The sequence below is a fragment of the Diplotaxodon limnothrissa genome, linkage group LG23, assembly GCF_057381915.1.
Source record: "Diplotaxodon limnothrissa isolate DT_005_m linkage group LG23, D_limnothrissa_male_GT1.1, whole genome shotgun sequence".
In the NCBI taxonomy this organism is placed as follows: domain Eukaryota; kingdom Metazoa; phylum Chordata; class Actinopteri; order Cichliformes; family Cichlidae; genus Diplotaxodon; species Diplotaxodon limnothrissa.
Window position 1 is genome coordinate 25,829,942 of NC_140617.1, and position 24,296 is coordinate 25,854,237.

Genomic DNA, 24,296 nt, shown 5'->3' on the forward strand with positions numbered 1-24,296 from the left:
AGACCTCCCCACCCACTGACATTAATACTACACCAAATAGTAACCTGTCTACTAATTTTCTATTTTCTACTATAGAAAAAATAGACAGCATTATTATAAATACAGGGAAGTCTGGGGCTATCAGTGCCTTTTCTGTTATTTTAGACATTTATCTCATAGAAAACTGACACTTATTATTGAAACTGCACTTGTTTTTCTTGTAATAAGACGTCTCAGGGATTACGTGTTAAGTTAAATTTCTTTACACTGACAGAAAAGAGAATTTCCCTTGTCTGGAGTGGGCGGTATGTGGGCCACAATGGAAAATTAGTTTGACATCAATTATAAATGACCTTTTACAGTTAATAAAATGATATATACTAAATTCCTAAGACTCTTAAGAAACGAAACATATTTTAATTTCATATGAAAAGAGAGTGCCTTACATTAAATATTTCCAGTTTATATTTTAAACAACTGATATTTCTGTGGGTTTAAAAACACCGCTAAAGCTGAAGTGAGCTCATATCGTTTGTCATATCAAACCTGGAAGGTGACTTCTCTTTCCTGCTCAAAAAAAACCTTCAAACGAACCTACGATGCAGTCTAATCCTCCTGTTAAATCTGCCAGTAAGAAGATTAAAAGCTGCAAATTCATGACATCTGTAAATCAAAGCCATGGCAAGGAGAAGAAAAGTTGACAGAAAGTGAGGAAAGGCCTGGAGGGCTTTTTTCTATCCGTGGTGAGGGATTCAATCCCAGACGCTGACTCTGCTGCACAGCAGGAGCTCACAGTCAGGCCGGCCTGCTAATACAGATTATAGGAATTAAAATCTGAGGTGCTGCTGCCGCTCTGGAGGAGACACGCTGAACTTGCCTTTGACTAATGCTGCCGACTTCCAGGCGATGAGTGAGACTCCATCTGAATTTAAACTTATTAAAGACTCAAAAACAGACACGTGCATTTACTCTGTGAGCAGAGACCACAATTGTTGTTTACACCCTTTGTGGGGTGGCTGTAGCTCAGGCGGTAGAGCAGCTAATCTACTGATTGGAAGGTTGGTGGTTTGATTCCTGGCTTCCCCTAGTCTGCATGCCAAATATCCTTGGGCACGATACTAACTCCAAATTACTCTCCGATGCATCCATCAGAGTATGAATGTGTGTGAATGTTAGTTAGAAAATGTGCTTGTGCGAATGGGTGTGAATGGGTGAATGCACAAGTAGTATAAAGCGCTTTGAGTGCTCAGAAGAGTAGAAAAGCGGTATACAAGAACCACTCCATTTTGGCTTTGGAACATTTCTGCTTTCTGTTCTTCACTGCTCATAAAGACTCAATGACCAGCACCTGACTTTCTGTGATTGTTACATGTGTATTCCTGAGTCAGTTGGCTGGAAGTTGATGGCTGCCACCGGGAGAAATCAGTCACAAAGAAGCTGCTGTAACCAAAAAACAGCTGCAGACTGCTGCAGTCGCTTGAAAGGCTGCAAACACTCGCCAACTGCCCACTAAGCAAACTACGAGTAACTGCAGCAATCTGCTGGAGACCAAAGCAATCACAGGGATGTCTTTCTTGCAGTAATATATACCTATTTGCTATCAATTTCACCTTGCAACTGCTGGCAGCCTCCAATGATTTCCCAAGCACTCAGGGGAATACACATTTTTCACTAGCTGGTTGCTAGGAGGTTATTGACTGGTCTCTAGGGTTGTGAACCAGGAGTCTAAAGCCTCAATTACACTGTCAAAAGAACTCACTCTGCTATCCAAATCCAGGTGTTTCAATCACTTCTGAAGTGGCCACCACCCACAATAACAAGCGTTGGATGCAGTGGTATAAAGCACACCATCACTGGACTCTAGAGCAGTGGAGACATGTTCTCTGGAGTGACGAATCATAATTTTCCATCTATATGAGTCTGAGTTTGGCGGTTGCAAGGACAACAATACTTGTCTGACTGCATTGTGCCAAGTGTAAAGTTTGGTTGAGGGGGAATTATCTTGTGGGGTTGTTTTCAGGAGCTGGGCTCGTCCCCTTACTTCCAGTGAACTCTTAACGGTTCGAACCAAGACATTTTGGACAATTCCATCCTTCCAACTTTGTTTGAACAGTTTGGGGATGGACCCTTCCTGTTCCAACATGACTGCACACCACTGAACAAAGATCAAAGCAAGACATGGAGGAGAGAGTTTGGTGTGGAAGGACTTGACTGGCCAGTGCAGAGTCCTGACCTCAACCTGACAAAACACCTTCGGGATGAATTAAAGTTCAAAGTGAGCCAGGACTTCAAAATCAGTGTCTCGCCTCATAAATATGTTTCTGGAAGAATGGTCAGAAATTCCCACAAACACTCCTAAAACTGTGGAAAGTTTTCCCAGAGGAGCTGAAGCTGTTATAGCTGCAAAGGGTGATCTGATATCATATTAAACCCTATTGATTAAGAACAGGACGTCACACAAGGTCATATTTGTGTGTGTGAAGGCACATAAGTGAATATTCTAGTGTATTTTCTGCACCCACAAATTCACTTGGGTCAGCCTGAACAAATTTTATCATCAGACAGAAAGTGCAAGGGTCTATGCGGACATCCTTGGGCCTGTCTGCTTTTTTGTGACCATGTGGATTTGTCTGCGGAGAATTTACATGACAATGCACCAACTACACATGTTCCTGGGGCCTATTTCAAGTGGACTTTAAAGAAGTCTAACAGGAATGAGGACTCTGTCTGTGTCTGCAACAGAGTAACATCAAGGTGTACCGAGGAAGTATTACAAGTCAGAAGTCATCCTTGTCTTAATTAAATTTCCCATTTAATGATTAAGAAAATCCAGTGTATTTGTTCATTTAAATGTTACCTTTAAACAGAAATAAATTAGCTAAAGGCTATGGTTGTGAATTTTCTGGCTATATGTGCCAGTAATCTTCAAATCGAGAGAGCCAACGAGTTATACGTTTCTTAAATATTCTAAATATAATCCTTTAAGACACTGTGCCCAGGTTGGTTTGTTCTGTCAGGCCTAATTTAACCTAAAGATAAATAAAAGACTTCAGTTAAAGTTCTCCCCACACACGTTTCCTCTTTGACTCCTTAAACTCCCATTTTACCACCTGGAGAGCAGCCATGGATCACAGAGTTCATCACCGATTAAGAGAAAAGCTTATATTAGTCAGAGGCATTACAGAGCCTCCTTATCTTGGTCTCTCTGCGCCTTTTGCTCAGCTCTATTCTGGACAATAGTGACAACTGGGCGTCAGAGGCTGAAAAGCACAGCTAAAAGCATTAAAGGCATTTAAGAAAAACTCAGAAAGAGTTGAATATAACAAATAATATCACATTTTGATTAAATGAGCTCACAATGAGGGGGATCATAAAATAAAACTTTTCCAAAATGATGTTTTGACACCCATAGGCAGAGGACCTCATTACTGAACAGTATGAGGTGTTTTTAGTAGCACCACTGGAAACTGAAGCCACCTCATAATGTTTATTTTGTGTTGATTAAAGCAGGTGGTGTGTGGCACAAACCGAGGGTACCTGCTGTTTTCTGTGATGAATGCTAACAGTGCTCCTAATGGTTATGGGTACTGTCTTAATAGCTGCAAATTGCTCTGTTAGTAGGGATTTAATAGCCTTAAGTCTACAGCAATGTCTTCCTGTAATTTAATAAAACGTCTTCCTCCTGCTCTGTTATTTCACTCTAAAGGCAGACCAGACCTAAGACCTTAAACACAAAGCTGCCAGGACTTTGAGGACAGACGTGCTGACTGGATTTCCGTACACTATATTTTCTACTGTGGCTGTTGTGATGGTAATGAATGCCGTCTCTCCTCTCACGGTTTGGAATTTTTGCCTGCAGCTATTGGCTTTTTCTCTAACTGCCAAACTCCAAAGGCCTGGTCCTTTTGGAAGATGCCTTAGCTGGTTGGCTAAGAGAAAATCTCCTAGATACTGTTGCTAAAGATAGTCAGGTACAATACCTCTCAAAGTTTATTTTTTCTAGATCTACAGCAGTTATTTTTCAGCTTCCTGTTTAAAAAACATACCAAAGAAGAAGATTTTGGAAAACTTCATGGCAATAGATACGCTTTCTCATCATTTCTTTAAGTAGTCTTCAGGAATAGATCTCCAGGATTTTTGAAGGACATTCAAAGCTCTTCTTGGGATTTTTCTGGCTTTTGATCTTTTCTCTGTCACACACTGTGACAGAGAAAAGATCCCACGCTGCTTCAATAGTGTTGAGGTCCGGGCTCTGGGGAGGCCAATCCATGATCGATAGAGTTCCACTGTGTGTTTTTCTATCCAGGTATGATTTTACTGCATTGGGCAGTGTCTTTAGGACCATTGTTGTGTTCATAATTCATCAATTTTGACAAAGATCTGTAAAACCACTGACTGAAATGCAGCCAAACCACGACAGAGCCTCCACCGTGTTTTACAGATGGCTGTAGACAATCACTGTGCCTTTCTCCTGAGCTCCCCTGTGCATACTGACAATGATTTGAACCAGAATCTTCAAGTTTTGATTCATCACTCCATCAGACCCTTTTCCACTGACTTTCAGTCCAGTTCTTGCATAATTTGGCCTACCTCAGCCTTTTCTCCCTGTTTCTTTGCCACTGTTAAGTGGCTTATTAAACAAAAAAACCCCAAACTGCTGGCAACCAATGCAATCCCACGTTTTTTGGTGTGCAAATTCCAGCAACTGCAGGTTACTAAGGGTTCGCTGACCAGACCCTCGTCGTGTTTTACTCAAACGTCCCCCTAAAATGACCTATAATCTTAACCAGTTGGATCCCTCTTTTAGGTGAAAGCATTTTGTGATTTTAAGCACCTGCCTGGTGCTACAGCATGTCTACAGGCCTTGATCCCTGTTAATTTGCTTTCTTGATGAAAAAGCTATATAACTTTTTCAGCACAACCTACAAGTTAAATGTGTATGCTCCTGTAATTCTAGTTAAAAAGCAAACACGATTTACATTTATAATATTCACTGTAAATTGTGTTTGGCATCTTTGAACGTGTACCCCAAGGCACATCAACATCATCAGCATATCAACTATAATGATTTTTTCTGTTTTGCTCTTCCAGCTGTCTCTGTCTGTTTCTTCAGAGGTCAGTACCATCATTAAGGTTTTGCTATGTAGCTGTAAATGAGAGTCCCATTTGTCTTTTTCTGTAAACAATATTACATGACTCATAGCTGGAGCACTTCTACCAGTGACTGTATAGAAAAGATGGATGCTGTCACCATTACATCACCATGAGTTAATGAGGTTTTCTTCTGAAGGCTTGAGCTGAGTGATTTTAGAGTGGCCGTCTTACTAAGAAACTGAGGGACACTACATGATTACACGGACATTACATGATTCTACAGCAATGGCTTGTCAATCACAGGCCTGCCCAAAAACAAACCCTTTTTGTGGCTCAATGGGACAATAATTCACAAAATGAGCATTATACTGTATTTAGTAATGAATTAAACTAAAGACCGTGAACTCATAAATAAAGCATTGGGTCAAAGGAGTAATTTTACAGCTTGCATTAACATGAAACTCAAGGCTAAAAGACATCAGTACAAAAATAAGAACTTTCAACATATCAGGTCCTTAAAAAAGTTTTTGTACAAAAAAAAAGTAATAATCCATCCATTTTCTTCCAATCACAGTTCACACACTAAATTGCAACAATCCTTAGATTTTTTTTCTAAGATTCAAAAGGTAAATTAAGTTGGAAATGATCTGCAGAGCAATGGAAAGAGATGTTATGTTTACAAATAATTTGACCTAGAAGGTGCATGCACAAAAAAAAGAAAAATAGAAGAAGTCCCAAGATAGAGCCCTGTGGAGCTCCAGATATCATAGCTGCTGATGCAGAGAAGAATATTCCAGTCAATGATTGGCAGCTTTGGTATGGATTGATAATTACTTAAGATGTCTACTTCCAAAGTTAGCTGTTTAAGAAGCCAGGCTCCCATTTATAATTCAGAAAATATCAGATATCAGATTATATCCAAAGGTTCCTTAATAAACCAACACCTGTCATAGAAGTGGAACACAAGTCTAATCTGGGAGACTGGGAGATGAAAACAAGTTCAAAATCGCCCAAAATGACAACAACGAGCTGATAAACAAAGGGATTAGCTCCAGAATTTTAAATATTTATTATATTTTCAACCTTCCTACAAAAGAAGCCCTGAGCTCTCTCACAGTTTTTTTTCTAAGATGAATTGGGACTTTTTCTGTAAATACACGAGCTCAGGTTTATAGATATTCTCTGTTGAAGTTATCAGTGGATATCTCAGATCTCACTCCACAATACATATGCACTTGAGCATGCAGACAATGGCAGCAGACCTGGCTGCTCGATTCTGGCCTTGAGTTATCAGTGTATACACTGCACAGTCTCTAGACGTAGTGTTTGGCCATATGCGAGCTGAGAAATCCAATCTGGTGATGTGAGCACTGTGAGGCTGTACTGCTGCCTGTGCAGCAGTGACCTTGGTTTGGGCAATTATAGTTTGAAATGCTCTAACTTGAGATGAATCCTGAGGTGGTATTTGGCCCCGTGTGACCCAAAAATAAAACACAAACTAAACACTGGTGAATGCAACAAGGATATTTTCCTCAGAGCTAAGTTTAATTTGGATGCATTTAAGCACCACTTTTTTTTAAATATGAAATGCTACGCATGAAGCTGTATTTCAAGGGAAGATTCACTATTTTTATCTCTTTGTATGTTGTTTTTCCTGATGATTTCCTCATTTCTGTTAGTATATTTATGTTTTTGACGTGACTAGAGGTCAGCAGCAACTCTGATATCCAGTTACGTTCACAGGATGTCAGTATAAATCCAGCCAGAGTGGTGACAGTATAGTGTAGAGGAGACTTGTGTAAGATTGCCCTCTATTGACAGAAGACAGACATGCAATCACTGATTTAATCCTGCATGAAGTCAATCCAGGCAAACCCTGTCAGGTCTCCGCTATCCTGTCGTTTACAAAAGAGAGAGCTTTATGGGGGTTTTTGTAACTAATTCAGTCCAGCCATAGCTACAGTGTTGCTCCCCAGCACAATATTTACATAATGTTCCCAACATATAGATATATGAATCACATTAAGCAACTGTATGACACCGATTAGCTGCCTATGTTTAGTTCAGCTTGAACCACCAAAGTAGTTTGAACCTCTTGGTGTAGGGGACCTGCTGGGTGGTGCTTTATGCCCTTAGTGCTGCTATAAATGCTACAGAGCTGTAGCAACGTCATTACTGGAATTTGGTTTATCGGCTTTTAAAAAAAGTTTTCTTTCTTGCCCCTCCCTTCCCTCCCTCCCCATCTCCAGCTGCCTCTCTCTTCCCGCTCCACCACAACCACCCACACATGCAGGGCCTTGGAGTAGGGGTATGTCACCAGGGTGCAGAGGAGGCTACCCCCCCCCCTCTGTCCCCTTCTGGCTGCCTCTGCCTCAATTTTATCCCACAACTTAGACATTCACATTATTCACACTCTCATTACACATACATATAGGATCTTGGGGGTGGGCACAATCACGGAGTCCAAATTACCATCAGGGTGTACGCCTCACCCCTGGCGTCGTTGCCCACCTCTCAATTTTAAATACACTTAGACATTGAGGGCTAGCAGGAGGGACTATGCGCTTACCTGCTGCTCCTTGGCAGGTAGCTCCATGCCCTCCTGGGTTTTAATTGCACCTTAGAACACACATGCATCAACACTACAATGAGCGGGTGGAGGGAGGTTTGGAGTCTTCTCCCACCCCCATTCTCTGCGGCCTGCTGGAGCGGGAGGGCTAGGTGGAGTTGGCCGTCCGACTGCGGTCTGGAGTGTGGGGCCTCCCTGCTGCTACGGAGTCGGGGTGGTCTGCCTCTCCCCACCGCAGGGAAAAGGGTAACACCACCTGGGTCTGGGTGCAGTTCCCCCCTCCAGGAGCAAGGGTACCTAGACCCGGTTTGTAGAGTACGCTTGGGGAGTGTGATCGTGTGTACAGCGTCTCTTTATGTCTGTCTCCACGTTGGTTGAGTGTGGAGTAAGTGCATATGAGAGCATGAGGGGGGGAATGGATGTTTGTGTCTGTGTGTGCCTGTATGTCTGTGTCTATATGTCAGGTTGGGTATCAGACGCCACCTCTCTGGGGACACCTCAGGCCCTCCAAGGTTTGGAGGCCTATCTCCACCCACCACCACTTCCCCTGCCGGTGGCGGACTCCCTCAGACATCGGTGCGTTGGTGGTTCTTTGTGTCTGGGGGTGGGTGTCCAGGTACACACCGGCTCACTCCTTGGCGGCCGCTTATCGGGGCCTGGAGCCTGGGGCTCGCTCGGGCCCCTTCAGGGGTGGGGTGCCCCCGGCCTCTCGGCCTGGGGCTCGGTCACTCAGGCACAGCTGGCGGCCGGCGGAGCTCACGGGCGCGTCACTGCAACTCCCCCTGGCTTCTGCTCCGCGGCTGCTGAGTGAACCCTCATCTGGGACTCTCCTCAGCTCTTACTGGAACAGTGGCGCGGCTGCCCCTCTGTTGGTCTTCCATGGTTTCTTGTGTTCTGGGGGCCTCTGGATGTCTGGAGTTTTGATCTCCTCCATACCTGCTTCACACCCTGGAGGACGGGGCTGTGGCCCCCCCACACTCCCTAGCAGATCGTTACATGGAGAAACCTTTGGAATACAAGCGCGCTGATCCACACAGGTATGCACACGGGTGTTCACTGCTCGTAGACCCAAATTACACCTTTCTTGGCTGCTACTTCGAAGCACATCTGTCCTGCGTGCTGCACAACAACATTGAATATTTAGTATTTACTGCTGTTTACACTTAGCTAGATTAATGCGATGGTGTTGTGTTTAGTATGTTGCTTTGTTTTTTGTTTTTTTTGTCTTTTTTTGCTTGTTTTCTATTCTTCTCTCAACAGGTGATCCAGGAGATTTTTTATTTTTTTTCTCCCCCCCTTTCTCACTGTCCCTCTCCCCTTCTGTTTTTCCTTTCCTTCCTCTTTCTTTCTCCCTTTCCTATCTCTCACTCATGTCTGTCCCGTCTGTAACATCTGAAAATAAAATATAATAAATAATAAAAACAAAGATCGACCAAATGGACCAATACGGCAATGCCACATTGATCCATTTGGCAAAGTAAATCCATTGGGTATCCTTGTTGGTCTTCAGACAACAATTCTGATGGCTAAAGAACCAAATGGGACAGGCAAAAAAAAAAAAAAAAAAAGTTTTCTTGGGTTTACCTCTGGATAAATCCTGACAGCTTTTGAACTAAAAAATATCAGGATTTCCAATTTGTCACATAGAAGATTGCTGAATTAGTGTAATAAATAAATGTAAGAGTGCAGATGAGTGCGTGGTCCTCTTCTATAAGTGTAATAGCTGCAGGAATTGTGTAGTAGTACAAACAGCTCTGAGAGGGTGCATCAAAAACTGAACTGTTTGCAGGCAACAGTGAATATTAACTCTGTGCTCTGAGCTGTTCACAGATTTCCATTCTGCCACAAGACTGCAAGCTGGTTTCAGCTTTCTTATTTTCCTGTGAGAATGCAGAATGTTTTTATTCTTAATGCACTGTTAATATTATTGAGCATCACACAGTCAGGAACTTGGGACTCACACATGTCCCAGCTTCCACGTGATAACAGTGTAGGCTGTCCAAATGCCAACAGCTCAGCTCGGCATTTGGGAATTAAAAACTACAAATCCTCATATCCTTGTTTCAAACTAGTCAAGCAGGCGCTCCTCCTCCTCCTCGTCCACCTTTAATGTACATGAAATGGACTCATTAAAATCATGATCAGCCTTCTAGTGAGGGAGTGGGTGGGTTTAAAATTAGCTGCTGAAGTATTTCAAAGACAAACATTATCAGCGTCTTCATAGCAGTAAAGCCAGTGATGGTGATGATGATGGCGGCTGAGACTGGGTTAGTCATCTTCACTGCTTACATGTAAATGAGCTTCTTTATTTCACATCCATGTCCAAAGTAACAGATGGCAGTGACGGCATGGGACTAATGTTAATATTCAGTGATTGTGACTGTTATTCGGCACCGCGCAGGCCGCCAAACTCTGTTATGATGCCAATCTGTTCATGTTCACAGGGAGTTCTGAGCTGGTTGCTTCAAACAGAATAAAGCTTGCTAAATGTCTTTGTTTTCAGTCTTTAACAAACTGGGTTTATAAGAAAATATATTCATTTTTTACCACTTTTGTATCAGCAGAAGGCCAGTTTGAACCTTAGCACACAGAGTGGAAACAGGCACCTTGGTTCTGCTCATTGGCAGTCAGCGTCTTTGGTGTTTCATTCGGTAAAAGTTGTTGAGTCTAAACTCATTTACTAAACTGCATTGGCAGCAGTTAATTCACCGATAGATGTAGTTCTGGTTGCCACATCACTGGTTAAGTTCATGTCAAAGCATCTCAGTTGGATTTAAGTCCACACTTCCAACTATTCCACTCCAAAACCTTATTATATATAACCTATTATTTTAAGAGTGATTACGTTTTTGGTTGGTGCAGTTTGGTGGTGTGTTTCTGCTCATTGTCCTGCTGTATAACCCAAGTGCTCTTGAGCTTCAGGGCATGAATTGATGGTCGGAAATCCTCCTTCAGGATTTTCTGGTAGAGAGCAGAATTCATGGTTCCATCATGTCGTCCTGAAGCAGCAAAGCAACTCCAGACCATCACACTACCACTACCATGTTTGACTGTTGCTGTGATGTTCTTTTTATGAAATGCTGTTAGTTTTATGTCAGATGTAACGGGACTCAAACCTTCCACAAGGTTCAGCTTTTGTCTCGTCAGTCCACAGAATATTTTTTTGGGATCATCGAGATGTTTTTGGTAAATGTGAGATGAGCCTTTGTGATCTTTTTGGTCAGCAGTGGTTTTCTCCTTGAGCTCTCCAATGGATGCCATTTTTGCCCAGTCTCTGTCTTATTGTTAAATCAGTGAAATGAAGCCTGCAGTTCTTTAGATGTTGTTTTGGTTTTTTTGTGACCTCCTGGATGAGCCATCGATGCCATCTTGGAGTAATTTTGGTAGGCCGGTTACTCCTGGGAAGTCTTCTCCATGTGTGGATAATGTCTCTCACTGTGATTCACTGGAGTCCCAAAGACTCAGAAATGGCTTTGTAACCTTTCCCAGAGTGATAGATGTTTCTCAGCCGTTTCTTTAGATTGTTGTGTGATGTGTTGCTGTGTGAGATCTTTTAACCTGCTTCATTTTGTCAGGCAGGGTCTGTTTATGTGGTTTATTGATTCAGCAGGTCTGACAGTAATCAGGCCTGAGTGTGACAAGTGAAACTGAAATCAGCTTCCAAAAACTCTGCTTAACTACAGTTCATTTATGATTCACAAGAGCGGGCAATTACTTCTCACACAGGGCCAGGTACATTTGGATAGCTTTTTTATTCCCCTAATAAATGAAACCATCATTAAAAATTTGCATTTTCTTGCATTTACTCAGGCTGCTCTGCACCATTAAAATCTAGATCCCAAAACTATGGTGTCAGGTCTCAAAATCAAAATACATGTATGTCGACAACATCTAGACTCTGATTTCACCTATTTTTATATATAAAATGATCACATTTAGAGGCGTCGCAATGTCTTTTGTGTCTATGTCTGCTGCCACGCTATCAGCTGAACGTGTGCTGCGTTTATTTCCGCACTTAGAAACAGCAGTTCATGGACTGTTTGTTTGGTGTCCTGAGGAAGAAATCTGAAACAACACAGTCTGGTGACGTGTAGATCACATTTACTTTGCTACAAGTTGGTATTATACGACCACTTTAGTATAATAGAAACCCATACACTGTGGCCTACCAGTGATTTTGCTTTCATTTTCACAAACTCTGAATTTGTTATGTGCATTTGCTGTAGTAAACGCCACTCTTTGAAGTGAAATAAAGGCTGAATAAGCAGGTAATAATGTAGCATTTTGCTGAAGGGCATTTTAGCAAGTGGGCATACAAAGCTGAGTGTTTTAGATTTTCCTGTGGCAGATCTGAAAATTCCTACACACCAAAGCCTTTCTGTCTGTTTGCTTGGTTATGATTCAGTCTTTGACTTCAAGGTTATGCTTTTTAAAAAGACCATTTCTGGTGTATTGAATTCTGTACGAGGAGCATAAAAAAAGAGAAAAAGAAGCTTTCTTTCCGATGTCAGCAAATTTTCATGGTGCCAGCTCGATCTTTTTTTAGATGAAAGAAAACTTTCAGTGTCCTGTCATTTTTACAGTGATGCTCGTTGCTCTTACAACTGACTCACTGCAAACACCAGTGTACGACTGCGCTCCCACTCTTCTGACCCCGTGCAAATGGGATTTGACTGATACATATTTATATGATAAAAATGTCCTGAAATAACAAGTTACTTAGCAACAACCAGAATGATCATGGCAGCAACTGAAAATGAGAGAACAGAGAGGGAGAGATAATGAACAGGAGTAAAGCAAGTCGGCATTTACAGTAAATGCATGCTGATTTCAACTTGTTATGGGATATTTATCCCACAGCTGGAAATCCAATCAGATTCAACTAAAATACACCATATATGAACTCAAAGCAGGTCAAAGCTGACATCCAGTGAACGGCAACAATGCAAGCCCTTTTAATCACCTGCTTCAAATATCTGCTAGCTACACCTCCTCAGAAATACTGATTATGTGGCAAAGTACCAATAAAGCCATTAGAAAGATGGTAGGCAAGGCTGGAAAACAGGAAAAGGATCATAACACTGATTAACGGTGTTGATGATGCATCTTTAATGTTTACAGCTTAATCTACTAGAGCTCATATTCCTGATTTTAGTGATTTACATTTCACTCCTCCAGAATGAATGCCGTGCTGTAAAACTGTTTAGCTACAGCTCATGAATCAAAGGTCGCCATAGCTGCTTTGTTGGACTTGGTTGACTACATCTCAATAGAGCCCTTGTGACACACAACCTAACCAGTGACTGTACTGTTGTTCTTATTGAAAACACGGACCTAGCTTCCAGTGCAGAAAACCCTGGGTGCAAACCTCAGCACAACCTCAGTAAACACTTTCTGACGAGAAGCTCATGAGCTCGATCACAACTGTTGAAGTCTGATTGATTGCAGTGTGACATTTAAGTTGTAAGTTAGAGTCAAAATAAATAAAGCAAGGTGTGATTTTAATTTTTAAGTTGCTTATGCTACCTGCTGGGCTCATTGCCAACATTTTGGCGCCGATGCGCACAGCTCCACTCAACTGGTTTCCAACTGGTAGCATTCAGGTTATGAGCAAAGTTGCTGAACACATGTCATTTTGGAGTTGAAGGAACATTCTGCAATGACGTCACTATTTGAAGAGAAATGTCTGAATTTTTCTTACAGAAATATGCATTTCTGACTGATCAGGCAACTGACTATGAGTTGCTGCTGACCTGGTCCCTTGCTTCAAAGCAGCCATTTCTAAGCCAACAATATTACAAGTTCATTGCACACAGGAATTCAGTTCATGCTAACACTGTTTTCTCTTGTGTGACGGTAGTATTAGCATGCCTTGGGTTGTTCTGAATCTGCATTCCACTTTGCAACCCACCTTCACCACAGGTTTTCATTTCATGCCATTTCTGACTTAAAATAACATTTACTCTGATCTAAAATGAGATTTATGCCCAATTCTGGTGTTTTTTCTACAAAATACAAAAAAGACACAAATCCACACTCACACTACAACCTGTATGTTATTTCAGACTTTTGTGAGACATAAAGATGTGAAGTGGCAATTTTAATCAAGCAGAAATTTTTATTCCCAAGTTTTGGCCTTTTATTCGTTGCAAGGTAAAGTTTCTACACTTAAACTTGTGGTTTTGCCTTCCACAATTTCAGCTACCGTGACCCATCAAGCCTTTATTTTTCTGGGAGGTTTGGCACCACATAGCAGAGTGTTGTAGGGGTAGAAAAAGAGATATTGATGCAAGAAGAACTTTTTTCCACCATTTTTTCCACCATGTATCTGAGGAAACACTCCGCATATTTCTTTGCATAAGTTCCTTCTCTTATCGAAACTACCTCCTGCCAGATTAGCCCCATCCTGCTGATGTGGGACTGCAGCAATACGGGATTATACTTCGGCTGGCTGTTCCTCTGCCTGTCTGAGGGATCTGCTGGCAGCCTAGATGTGCTTTGCATAAACTGCGAGCAACAATGAAGCTCTTTAGTGTTGTGTCTCTGTCTCTGCATTTAACTGAGAAAATTAATGAAAAAAATATAAAGAGGTCACAAAAAAATGATCACCGCTGTGATCACTTCATATCACTGACAAATACAGAAACTGGCTTTGTCTAATGAGGGCTTGAGTTTCCTTCTATATGATGTTTAACCTCATAATCTACGTTATTTTGTCAGAAAATGTATTCTATAGTGTGAAGAAATTAATTCCCATGTTTATATAGTAACAGTAGGTGTCTTATTGTGTGTTGTAGCACTGGAAAAAGAGGTGTAAGCAGAGGTGTAAAAGACTAGCACCACATGAATGTATATGTGGAAATAATACAGACCAAAGCACAATAATCTTTACTTTAAACTTGTATATATTATTTAAGCACTTGCTGCAATTAAAATCCTGAAATGTTATTATTCACAGTTAAAGTGTCATGGTGGCTATATCTGTCTCTTATATACTGTCTGTTCTCTGTTACTGCATTTTAATTGTTTGTTGACTCCATCTAGAGACTACAGAAACGCTCATCATCATTACCAAAGTTCCAGAGAGTTCATTCAGTTTAATTCAAATCAGTTTTATTTATATGGTGCCAAATCACAACAACATTCACCTCAGAGCACTTTATATCGTAAGGTAAAGACACTAAAATAATACAGAGAAAACCCCAAGAATCATATGAGCACCTATGAGCAAGCGCTTTGGCGACAGTATGAACGAAAAACTCCCTTTTAACAGGAAGAAACCTCTGGAAGAACAAGGCTCAGGGTGGGACTAATGATTAAAAGCAGAGTGGTGTATAAACACATGATGAGTGAAGGAGAAACACTCAGTGCATTATGGGAAGCCCTCATTATGGGGCGGTGGATTTTTTCCCTTCAACTTGATCCATTCTCTTCAAGTTGATTCAATAAAATGGCAGCAGAAGCTGAAGTGGGTGGAAATAAACATCAGTACTGAGCAGGCCAGTCATAGTGACTGTAAGCTGCACTGATGCGAAATGTAATTACACTTCAAGGGAAGTGCATTTCAAGCTACAGCTTAAGGTTTCAGAAGGGTTTGCAGTGGATTACGCAGAAGCATAAATCCACTGTCAGGTCAAGATTTTACTACAAAGTTTAAGTATCTCCTCAACAAAAACTTAACTTTATAAAATTACTGGAAACTGTCAGTGCTACCTCTGAGCCTCCTAGTAGACACACCTGTGGTATCACCAAAAATTGATTCTGTTCATCTGGACGTAGCGTTTTCAATGGGAGAAATGTTTCGTCACTCATCCAAGTGACTTCTTCAGTCTCAGCTGACTGCAGGTTTCCCCAATCGTATAAACAGTACATTTGCGTAATGACTGAAACCAGCCCACTGAAGGAACAATGGGCTGGGAGGTCAGTTCCTTGATCATAATTATGCAAATTCTCATGACCATTGATTGACAACCACTGACCAAAACCCACTGATCAAAGACCATTGATCAATGGCCATGAGTACCATTCACAGAGAGTTGGGGAATGGCTGCAATCACAGCATTGTAAGATGGTGACAGATGTCCCCTTAGGCCGCTCCTCGATTCAGAGATGGTCTTTCCCTTTTCACGTAAATGGCCTCCTTGACTCCGCGCTCAAACCAGCGTTCCTCCCTGTCCAAGATGTGTACTTCCTCATCATTCAAAGAGTGTCCACTGGCCTGTAGGTGTAAATAGACTGCCTATTTATGCTGATGAGTTAGCTCTTCTGTGTTGTGCCATCCGCTTCGCCAGAGGTTGTTTGGTTTCCCCAATGTATAAATCCTGGCAATCCTCCTGGCACTTAACAGCGTACACTATGTTACTCTGTTTGTGTTGGGGGACCCGATCCTTGGGGTGGACCAGTTTTTGGTGCAGCGTGTTTTTGGGTTTAAAAGCCACAGAGGAAAAAATGCATCTCAACTGCTCCGATACTCCTGACACATACGGGATCACTACAGCTTTTCACTTGGGCAGCGGTCGTCCTTCTCTCCTGGATCAGCTGGAGCTTTCTTTAGGTGTCTTTCCAGCTTTGAGAAAAGTCCAGCTGGGATAACCACATTTACTCAGGGCCTTCTTGATGTGCCGTTCTTCTGCCTCCCTGGCCACTGTGTCTGTGGGGATGGTGTTCGCTCTGTGTTGTAGCGTCCTGATGATGCCCAGTTTGTGCTCCAGTGGATGATCAGAGTCAAACCTTAAATACTGATCCGTATGCGTAGGTTTACGGTACACATCAGCTTTTAGATGTCCCCCATTACTGATGGAAATCTCACAGTCTAAGAAGGCTAACCTGCCACTTTTCATATCCTCCCTGGTGAATTTGATGTGTTGGTCCACCGAGTTAATGTGATCCGTGAATTGTGGTACATCCTGAGATTTGATTTTCACCCAGGTGTCATCCACATATCTGAACCAGTGACTTGGTGGTGTTCCAGGGTAGGATAGCAAAGCCCTTTTTTCCACTTCTTCCATGTACAAATTGGCCATGATGGGTGAAACTGGGGAGCCTATGGCACACCCATGTTTCTGCCTGTAGAACTGGCCTTTGTATGTGAAATAGGTGGAATTAAGACACAGTTCCAAAAGCAAACACACTTGGTTGATGCTGAGAGTGGTCCTGTTGCTGAGGTTGGGGTCATCCTGTAATCTCTTACGATCTACCTCCAACGTTTCCGTGACTGGGGCGCAAGTGAAGAGAGATGTAACAACGTACGAGACCATGGTTTCATCTGCCTCCATCATGACATCTCTCACCTTCTCAACAAAATCCAAAGTGTACTGGATGTGGTGCTCAGAGCTGCCTACCAACGGGTTGAGGATCAAAGTCAGAGACTTGGAGGTGTTATAGGTGACCGAGTTGATCATGCGGACAATCGGTCTTAAAGGTGCACCCTGTTTATGTGTCTTCGGTAAACCATACAGACTTGGTGTAGATTCCCCTGGGTACAGCCTGTGGTATGAGGTCCGGTCGATAGCATTGTCTTGTTCTAACTGCTTCAGACAGTCCATCATCCTCTTCCTGTAACCACTTCCTGGGTCTCGTTTCAGGGGCTCATAAGTATTTTCATCACTGAGCAGTGACAAAATTTTCTCATTATAGTCTTTCTGGTTTAGCTGTGCACCTAATCTTGTCTGCCGGAAGGATGATAATGTTGTTGTCATTACTAAGTGATGTGAGTGCCTTCCTCTCCTCCATTGTGATGTTGGATGCTGGGGGCTTTGATTGAGGAACTGACCTCCCAGCCCATTATTCCTTCTAGTTTCAGTCATTGTGCAAATGTACTGTTTATAAGATTGGGGGAACCTGAAGTCAGCTGAGACTGAAGAAGTCACTTGGATGAGTGACGAACCGTTTCTCCCACTGAAAACACTACGTCCAGATGAACAGAATCAACCTTTGGAGATTTACTTACCTGGATGATTGAGCATGCATCAATATCTGTGGTATCAGTTTTAAAATTCTACATCACTGCATTCTCAAGTTATCACATCTACAACTTTCAGAAAATTCGCACTCTTACGTTGAGGTCCAGGTCATTGAGATTTGAACTCGTCCAAGATTTATAGTGGATCCGCCTATAGTAACAATTTGAAGCTTTTTACCTTAAATATTTCCTTTTTTTAGGAGTATTTAATTTAATTTATTTATTTATTTAGGACAGTGCATGTTAATGAACATACATGTAAAAAGAATTACATGAATGTAAACATACCAGATTATAGCCAAGTGCTAATTTCCATCTGTTGTCCATAAAACATAAAAAATAGACATAATAATTCATAAGAAATTCAAAATTCATTCATAATAAAAACTCCATCACCAAGCTCACACATACACATCATTCTATTCCCAAATAAAATATTAAAACTATACAACTTATACATGATCACACACTTGATTTGTCCGTAACCAGTTTTTAACCTGTGCCTTAAACAAGTTGAATGTCGAGCATTCTCTAATGGATTGAGGAAGACTGTTCCACAGATGGCCACCCTGGACAGAGAGGACGTTCTGCCCAAATGCTGTCCGTCTGTGGGGTATAAACAAGTCTCCTCGGGTTGTAGCTCGAGTGGTCCTGTCTGAGCTTTCTTTATGCCTAATGAACTGCTTTAGTGGTGGTGGAGCAAGGGAGTGTAAGACTTTATATATTAAACACACTCTTTTAAGTTTCACTAAGTTATTGAAGTTCAGTAATTTATGTTTTTTTTTAACACATGACAGTGGTGGTGGGAAGTCAGTTTTTTGTCAAGTAGTTTTAAACTTCTTTTATAAATGTTTTCAATAGTTTTAAGTGTTGTTGGACAAGCAAGTGACCAGGACGTCAAACAATAGTCCATATGAGAGATGATCATTGAGTAAAAATACGTTTTTGCAACAGTCATATTTAAATTATTACGTATATGGTTAAAATTTCGATTATTACATTTAAGTACCTGGGACACTTTATTTATGTGACTCTTGAAGGATAATATTGGGTCTAGAATGACCCCAAGATATTTAAATTCTGGAGCTAATTCAAGCTCTACTCCATCCAGGAATATGTTTGACTGCTTCAAGTTTAAGGGGCGTTTTGAAAAATACATACAGACAGTTTTTGAGGTGTTCAACATTAGGCATGAGTCCTCCAGTCAGCTATGCATTAATGCTAAAGCAGCTGCAAGATCTTTTGCCACCTGCTGGACACTATTTGCTTGCGTATATGTAACTGCATCATCCGCATACATTTGAGTAAATATATTTGGACAGACTTCAGGTAAGTTATTGAGAAAAAGAGAGAACAATAAGGGCCCAAGAACAGATCCTTGAGGAACCCCTGTATCACAGTCTAAATATGGAGATTTAACCCCGTCCAACACCACACACTGTTTCCTGAGAGAGATATGAGGCAAACTACTGAAGAGCTTGACTGGAGATATTAAACTGAGTCAATCTGGACAACAATATCTGATGGTTTACAGAGTCGAAAGCCTTCTTCAGATCTAAAAATACAGCTCCAACACAGGAACTCTTGTCCAGCAAGCTTTTCAAGTTCTCCACTAACATACACAGTATCTGTGGAGTGATGTGCCCGAAAGCCAAACTGCAATGGATGTAATGAGGGTTGGGTGTTTTCTAGGTGAGCAGTGAGGAGTTTAACCACCCACTTCTCAGCTATTTTAGATACGACCGGGAGTATGCTTATGGGGCGATAATTAGCCATGTCAGTCTTCACACCTGCTTTGAAAATTGGTGTAACTGCAGCAATTTTCCAATCTGTTGGAACAATGGAGTCTTGGAAAGACATTGAAAACATGAGTTGTTGGACGTAAAAGTAAATTCATATGTTCCTTTAGGAAATTTGTGTTAATTCCATATACATCAAGTGCTTTAGATTGTTTTAAACCTGTAATTAGTTTAACAACTTCAGTGTCTGAAATATGAGTAATGGTAAACAAATTTTGACCAGCATCATTCACATTATCAGAGCATACGACTGAGTCAAAGCTCTGACTGATCTCCTTAACAGATGAAATAAAGAAAGTGTTTAAGTTACTGGCAATAGATAGAGGCTCTCTAACAATAGAGCTATTTACATAAAGTTCAATTGTATTTTTGCTTTTGTTTGAATGACGGCCAAGTAATTTATTTAGGTGTTGCCAGATAATTTTACCATTACCTTTGGCTCTTTCAATTATATTTATAAAAAAAATTTGCTTTGGCCTGTCTCAAACTTCTTGTTACTTTGTTCCGCATTGAAGTAAATCTCTGTCTATCCAGAGTTAGACCTGTTTTCAGGAACTGTTTTAGTAATTGATCTCTTGTTTTAATTAGATTCTTGCACTCTTTGTTTAACCAGGGCAGATTAGATGTTGTCTTTATTTTTTGTTGACCTCTAATAGAGTATGTTGATATAACATCCTTGACAATGTCAGTGAAGTGACTGCTGCAGAATTGTGGATCATCACTACACAATAAACGCTCCCAGTTAGCTGATGCTAATGCTTCTGCTACATTTTGTCGCTGACTTCTTGGTATAAATTCATAAAAGGTTCTCCTATTAGTTGAACTATGAAAGTGATTCTTAACCCGTGATTTTATAAGTTTTCTAGAAAATAATATAAAATTGTGGTCTGAAATACCAGTGATAAAATTACAAGATTTAATAATTTGCTCGGGCTTATTACTGAAAACCAGATCTATTTTAGTTCTAGAGTGTCTCGTTATTCTTGTGGGTTGTCCAATGTGTTGAGTAAAGTTTAAAGTCTCCATTATGTCCTTGAGTGTTTTTCTGTCCTTTTAACAGTCCCAGTTGACATTAAAATCTCCCATTACAAGTATTTCATTAGACTTATTATTTATAGTATGATATTTAAGTAATATCTGTAGTTGTTCATAAAAAATATTCTTTGCAGAAGGAGGGCGATATAAACAGATCAACGTAAATGACATTTCTGGGGAAAGAGTGATTTTAACAGAAATATGTTCTATTTCAACATCTATTGGTGAACTAAGTAAAGAGCAATCCAGGTGTTTTTTTACATACACAAGTATTCCTCCTCCTCTTGTTCCAATTCTATCCCTTCTGAATACTGTGTACTCTGGAAAGACAACCACAGATCCAGGAGAAGAACTTGTGAGCCAAGATTCAGAGATACCCAAAATAGAAATAATGGAATTGCTTAGAATATGTTCCAGTTGCTCGTGCTTTGGTAACATACTGCGAATGTTAATGTGTCCACATAGAAGCCCCTTTGGTTTATTTTTAGTGTCCCAGATTACTTTAGCCTGATTAAATGTCTTGCAGATCTTTGTTCCTCTGTAACTTTTAATAGCAGGATTTCTTGTCCTTTTCTTGACAATGCTATGAGCATTTAATGATAAGAAACCCTTTACCGGAGACTGTAGTCAAGGCAGCTGAAATGGAGTCCCAGGCAGCCGAGGAAGAAACCCATGCAACTGAGGCGGAGGCTCAGGCAGCCGAGGCAATAACCCAGGCAACTGAGGTGGAGGCCCAAGCAGCTGAGGTGGTAACCCAAACAGCAGAAGCGGAGGCCCGGACAACAGGGGCATAAACACTATTAGTTGTAGATGTAGCCTTACTAACTGGGACGGTGGTTGGAGCACAGTTAGTTGAGGTGGAAAGCAATGCAGAGATAGCTGTGCCCATAGGCTAACTAGGCTAATTAGTTGTAGCCATTCCAAATCACTGATGTTTGAATTAGGTCCAGGATTTAGTTCTATATCACCAGCCAAAAGTAGCATCAGAACAAGTTTCAGAATCTCCAGGGACAATTGTGACGTATTTAATTGTTCATGTTTACCTGGGGGTGGTCTAGCATGACCAAAATCCAAGAATCTTGTCAACAAAAGATGTTGACTCCATTTGGCTGAGAAAATGGTATAATTATCCAGCTTTCTTGGACCTGTCGAACTCCACAGAAGATAAAAATGTATAAAAACAAAAAGACAAGTTGATGTCAAGATCCAGGGGTTTTTAGATGTTTTTTTAGGTGTTTTTTTTTTTTTGTGGCAAAAGCACAGGACCTGCCAAGCTGTGTGTCTGCACCCTAGCAGCCATCTTGATCCAAGATGTAAAAAGGGAAAGATTTTATATTTTATATTAAAACAAAATTTCTACTACTGGCTCCACATGGAGATTTATTTGATACAACTCATTCACGGAAAAGCGTGCAGCGCATTGTTTTGTGCGGCATCTTAACTTTAAGGTCAGGTAGACCGTGCTGCACGTATGGTTTCTTTTCTGGTTATCTTTATCTTTAGGCACTATGTTATTAGTAGCCTGTTACAAAAACATGTTGTTTGTTCTCATTTAGTTGAATCTGTGAAAAATACCAAAGATAACACGGTTTTAAGGACATAAAATGGTCTTATTGCACCAAAAAGATAATTCCAAAAGAGCTATTTGCTGAAAACTGTGCATATCTCAGCATGATGTGCAGTGTGTCCCCCAGCATTTGAGGAAACAGGACAAGTAAAGGACAAAAGAAGATAAAATACTATCTTGAGCTGGTGAACAGACTTTTGCATACTATATATTACGTAAATTTCTACTTGTAATTGAAATCGAAGGAGACAGGCCCATTGGTAAGATATCCAGTGAATCTGTGCTATCCATCCCCACTCTACATGCATACACCGTTAGAACAAAGAAATAGAACAAAATAATCTCTGAGGTCCTGAGTGATCGGTGAGGTTGCCAAACAGTCTTACAATATCAAGGAAATAAAACCGGTTTGTTAGCTGGTTAAAATACTGAAAGGGGGGGGGGGGGGGGGGGGGGGGATTTCTGTCCCTCAAGATGACAATAATGCTTTACCTTGGATTTAAAAAAAAAAAGGAATCAGACTTTGCTGACAACCAGAGCCAATATTAGTGCATGTTTTTATTGGCTGACAGCACTTTGGGGTCTTTAAGGTGTCAGTCAGCCCCAAACAAAAAAAAATCACAAATAAAGTCAGCCACACAGACTTTGAGCCAGAGTGTTTAACTTTCATTTCTAATAATAAAGGAAAGAATGTGACTCTTTTCAGACTTTATGTAGCTGGGGTCACTTCATGTCCTTGGAGCTATCATAGTAATGCTCCAATTCTGCCTTTAAATTACATGGGTGATCACTTAAAGGGAGAGCTCACCCCAGAATCAAAGCGTTTTCCTTCTGGACTGTAGTGCAAACGATACTTGAATTGCTTTGCTGTGAGTTGTACAGAAGAAAAAGAAGAAGGGTGGCTTGAAGTGCTCAAAGTGCCACAGAAATTCATTTGAAAAACTCTGCAGACATGTCTCTTTCCATCTGTGAGCATTTTCATGTAGGAGAAATTTTCTTTCTGCAAAACTACACTTAGCTATCATGTATATCTGTATAAGACTAAGGTGTGAACACTGATAAGAGACCAGACATTCCTACTTAGTGTGACACCATCAGCTCATCTCCAGTATTTGGTCAATATTTTCTTGTATAATTTTATTTTGCAGTTTTGCCACTACAGAGGATTTTAAGTCAAGCAACCAAGATGTGATTGAAGTGGAGGCTTTCAGCTTTAAATCAAGGGTGTCCAGGGGTTTCACAAATATTCTGCAGTAGCTTTTTAGGAATTACAGTCATTTTTATACACACCGCCCCATTTTCAGCAACTGAAGACTAATTTTACATAAAAGGATTGCTTCCAAACTTGGATGAAAATACTTTGCATTCAAGAATCCACAGACATCACCATATAGTGTTTCCTCCTCTGATGCTCATGCCCTGCTGGGTCTTTACTGCAGACACCTTTAGTTGCTGCTTGTTTGTGGGTAGTGTGGAGCAGGGAAATTATTTTACTGCTATTGGTAAATAATCATCATTATTACTATTGCATTAATAATATAATCTGCAGCATTGATATTGTATTCAGAGGTTTAAACAGTGTGTGTGTCTTTCAGAAAGACTAAGTTGCAGTTGACAGGAAGTTGCAGAGAGTTTGCAGGAGTGAAAGCAGAGTCTAAGTTATTCTGAGGAGCAGGTTAGACGAGGCTATTTGAATTACTAGGTTATTCAAATTGTCTGTTATACTTTTATATTTGTATAGTTTGTGCTACATTTGGCAATTTTGTGCAATTCAAAAATGCTTAAAATGCATTTTGCGGAGAAAAAGTGACACTGATGATGTAGTGATCTCAAAAACTCACAAAAACTCATGTATCAAATATTTTACACTTGGCATTACAGGGTCAAATCTTCTGGATTGTTCCAACAACAGTTAAATTTACAGCCCTGATGCTTTTAAATGTAACAAAGCAAAGCAAATCTAATAAACCATTCAAGAACCACTCTGTGTAGAGTACTTCATTTATTTAGTTTCCTGACAACAGTTTAGTATCGAGTCAGTAAAGAACTAAAAAAAAGCACAGTTGAGATCAACAAGGTGAGTGTGTTTCATAATGAAATGGCTATCTTCTGCTGTTTTTTATTTATTTTATATATTTTATTCATGTTAGTGTATACGTGTATAAAGGTTAGGGTCACAGTGAAGTTTAAGACTGAGGGAGTGGGTGCGTCATTTTAGCAAGCAAAAACTAAGATTTGTCATTTTGAAGAATTATGGAGCATTACTATGAAGCTTTGTAAAAATAAATAAAT

The 24,296-nt window shown here is 40.7% G+C and overlaps 1 protein-coding gene across 1 annotated transcript in view; it reads right to left on the reverse strand.

Moving 5' to 3' along the window:
* LOC146608185 (inactive dipeptidyl peptidase 10-like) overlaps nt 1-24,296 on the reverse strand; it is a 144,888-nt gene that overhangs the window by 114,996 nt on the left and 5,596 nt on the right. The gene's annotated exons all lie outside the window — the stretch shown is intronic.